We start from the raw sequence: 3,975 nt of genomic DNA on the forward strand, positions 1-3,975 counted from the left end.
ATCCCATTCTGGATCGCGCATGTGATGTCACAGGCGATAATGCTCCAAGTGGTTGCGAATCGTAATTAAAGCGAAGAAGAAGATTTCATAACTGATTTATTCCCTCCAATAAATATAAGAGATTGCTCCAATAAATTCACTTTTACAAGATGCCTGTGTGCTTTGTACCATGTTGTAATCACAAAAGTGATCATACCACTTGCTCGTTCTATCGCTTCCCGTCTTATGAAAGGACCAGGAGTCGCTGGATCAGACATATCAGGTAATATCATAGGTAATATACATGTTGTGGATGGAACATAGTCAAGTTAGCTACCTAGCTAGTAGTGAGCACATTAGTTAGCATTACATTACTTAGCCTTGTCATTTTTAGTAGCCTTACCATGAAGTTATTATTTTATTACATGAAGTACACCAAAATGTTAAACAGTTAGATTAGTCATCATGGTAAGTATTTCGTGAAACATTTGAAGAGTAGCCTACTGCGCCCTCCACCGGGTGCTAAGGAAGCAGTTCAGGGAGAGTCGAAGGAAGGCAGGCAGGCAGGGAGCTTTGCATGACATTCTTCTGGACGCGTTTCATTGTGATGATAGTGAGACTGAGTCAATCTGTTTGTTGGAAAGACAGTAGTTGAGTGATTACTGAGAGAAAATTATTAAAATAGATAATTATTCAGTGTTGTTACTTTAAAGTGTTGTTACTGACCTTTTTCTCTTTAATTTTCTTTACCTCACCTGTAACTGCTGAGACCCTGAGGAACATGCACACTGGACTGACCTGCTCTGGCAACCTGATTTCCACTGTACGTAATAGTATTTGGTTATGGTATATTATTTATATACATCAAAGGCACAATGCACCCCCCAGAGAGACACATGTATTGAGTGTGATATTTTGCATAGGTCATGTGAAATCATCTTTACATACTAGAAAACTGTAGGAGCGGCAACTTGTTTTGAAATTGAATTTTTAATATCCGATAATAAAGTTGATCTGTTTTCTTTATTCTTCTCTCTTCCCAGCTCCATCCATCACCGTTCTCTGTTCCTGCAGGTCCTGCTTGCTAATCAATGCTCATATGTTTTTACACAATTACAAATAAAGTCAATGTACTGTATGACATGAAGCTGTGCTTCATTCTGAGTCAATAATAAATTCATTCTGCCTTCAACTGCAAAATGATTGTGGACTGCACCGACATCCATGTAGCTGCCCCCCAGTAAGATGAACCAAGCAAAGCTGACACTCAACATACAGCTGTGCTCTTAAGTTGACATGAAGAATTTGTGAAATATTGGTAATTATTTGGAAAAAATTACTGACGATGCAGAAAACTTTTTTTATTTAGGAACAGTGGTCAGGTGAAGCATTTATCACTACATATGTGTCACACTTAAAAGGCCAAACACACTGGCGAAACACACCTCGTTTACAACTCCCCAGTTGACAGCCATGACTCCGTCTAAATTGTACCCCCCAAGCACCCTCTTCATGAGGGACGCGCATGGAGTGGATGAAAGTCCCGACCTCAGCACAGCACCAAAATTGCTGGCTGTCAACCTGCCCTGCCTGTGTAACTGCCACTGAGGATTTGTCCGCTGTCCTACGGTGGCTGTCTGGATGGCAGCTTAATGGTCTCTGCTCAGTCGCATTGAGGCAAGAATTGCCTCAAGTCCCCGACCCCCATGCTCCTTCACCAGCTCCGGCACGTTGAAAATGGCCTGATGTTGAGGCTACAGCTCCGGCTCAGGTGACAAAAGCCATGCCATGCCATGCTGCGCCCCTCAGTGCAGACCTGAACCAGTCTACTTCCTCAGTGGCGATGTCTCTGGCCAGTGGGTTGTATGTCTCCTCTTGCTGTTGGTAGAGTTGAGACACCGGCTGGACTACTTTTGAAGTGTCAGGCTTCCTCCACTGGCACTCAACTTCTGTGGAGCTGATCTGCCACATGGCAAATATTGCCAATGCTGCAGCGTGGCTGCATTTGTACATCCTCCGTGCACAACCACAGACAGCGCTCTGCATCGCGCCATCCTCTCCCATGTAGATCTGTACAAATAAAGTAAGTACCATGTTTGTTAACATGCTATAATAGATTGAATGAGCAATACAAGGATGGTCCAGATCTGGGGGTGGGAGGGTTTATTTTTCCATAGTTTTGTCCTCTTGTCTGATTGTTGTTGTTTGTTTTTTCTGAATTTTTTGTAATTTGTGTTGTATTGGTTGTGATTGTACATTGAATTTTTTTAAATGTGTATTACATTTTTGAAAAACATTTGATCAACAAAAAAAGAATTTTTGGTCAGGATCTAGACTCAGTGTGTAGTTTATGAATTAATCAATGCTCTCTACATTAGGAAAACACATACCAGTGTACCAGAGGGAGTCACACACAGCTGTGCCTAGATAACCAAACAAATTGACAAGATAACCAAAATCCTTGAATCTACACACAGCAAATAAACTCAAATGACACAACGAGATGTAAAAAGGAGATCACACATATAGTCGATATAAAACTGGCCGCTTCAATCTGAAGAGCAACTAAAACAAAACACGGGAGTGTACCTTGTTCTTGTGAACACTAATGTTATCCACAGCATACACACCCGTATACAGTACACCCGTTCTAGGTTCTGATTGGCTCTCTAGGTTGGCATTCTAGCTTCTGACTGGCTGTCCAGGTTGTCAATCACAGCCGTGGTTCATATTATGCTTGTCGACTCGTAACATCGCTAAACTTTTTTTCTTGACGGTTTTCTCAGTCCACTAATGCTATTTATAACAGTAACATAAATTAACACAGCTCTGCACACTGCAGTCATTATATGCCGGGTCTGTGGTTCATCATCTTCTTCATTCTCCTCCTTATTGACTGACATTAACCTGTTAACATTGCACTCATATTACTCACCGAAACCTTGTAAAGCCGATCCCGCATGCTGGCTCTTACAGAACCGACTAACTCCCCTTTCGTGTATGTACAGCTCTCAACGTGCCCAGACTTGTAGTGATTTTCACCTCGTTTTATACTTTTATTCTCATTCTGAAAGAATGAGGTGAAATGTGCCAACGTGACGGCCATCTTTGTGTTGGTGACGCGTATTATGCGGGACCAGAGACATGTAGTTCACTGAGCGGCTTAACACAAAAAAATGTGTTACTTCACAGTTTTACGACACATTTTAATTTTTTTGACTTGCAAAATGTTCTTTTAAATTGACAAACATCATATGTGTCATTCGTGGCACAATTCAAACGGGATCAAAAGATACGTTTTCTCTCTCCATTGAATTCAATGTATAATTTTCCGCTTCCGGGGTCCCATGGAGGCTCCCGGAAGGGGAGGGACTTCGCCTCTCTATGGCGGACCATCTCGCACATGCGCAGTACAGATCGGGCAGGGGGGCAGATCGGGTAGTGACAGCCGTGCCTGGTAACAGCGGTTAACCCCCCCCCCCCCACACACACACACACACACACACACACACACACACACACACACACACACGGCAACAGCGGTAATTAAAGTGTAAAAGTCTCAAAACTGCTACAACTACTGTCACAAACTGGATGAATGTGAAGTATTTTGTTAAAGGAGGATGAAAGCGTAATTAAGGAGCACTATTGGAGTGACTTTGATGGTTATTGGACTCAGGATTAATGAATTTGGATGCCCGCTGTATCAAGAAATTAAAGGACGGCGCAAGTGGAAACAATTCACAAAGGGATTAAACTGTTTAAAACACATGCTCAAAGTAAACCGGATTTTGGCGATGTGTTTATGTGGATTAAAAAAATCGTAAATAATCTACAAAATGGAGGAGACCGATCTGATCAGAGCAACTGGGACAAATCATCCAACTGAAACCGACACTTTACGCGCAGAAGAAACATTTCTATTAAAGAAAAAATGATACATTTCTGTCTTTGTATGCTTTTATTAGCTACTAACTTGCAAATGTATGCATCATA

The 3,975-nt window shown here is 41.8% G+C and overlaps 1 long non-coding RNA gene across 1 annotated transcript; it reads left to right on the top strand.

The window, feature by feature from the left end:
* Positions 1-730: 730 nt before the first annotated feature.
* On the top strand, positions 731-1,126 carry LOC307031488. Its single transcript, XR_013805986.1, has 2 exons — positions 731-802; positions 1,023-1,126. It is a non-coding gene; the product is annotated as an uncharacterized lncRNA (long non-coding RNA).
* Positions 1,127-3,975: the final 2,849 nt, after the last annotated feature.

The sequence above is a fragment of the Notothenia rossii genome (genome assembly GCF_949606895.1).
Source record: "Notothenia rossii genome assembly, chromosome: 3".
NCBI classification, from domain to species: Eukaryota; Metazoa; Chordata; class Actinopteri; order Perciformes; family Nototheniidae; genus Notothenia; species Notothenia rossii.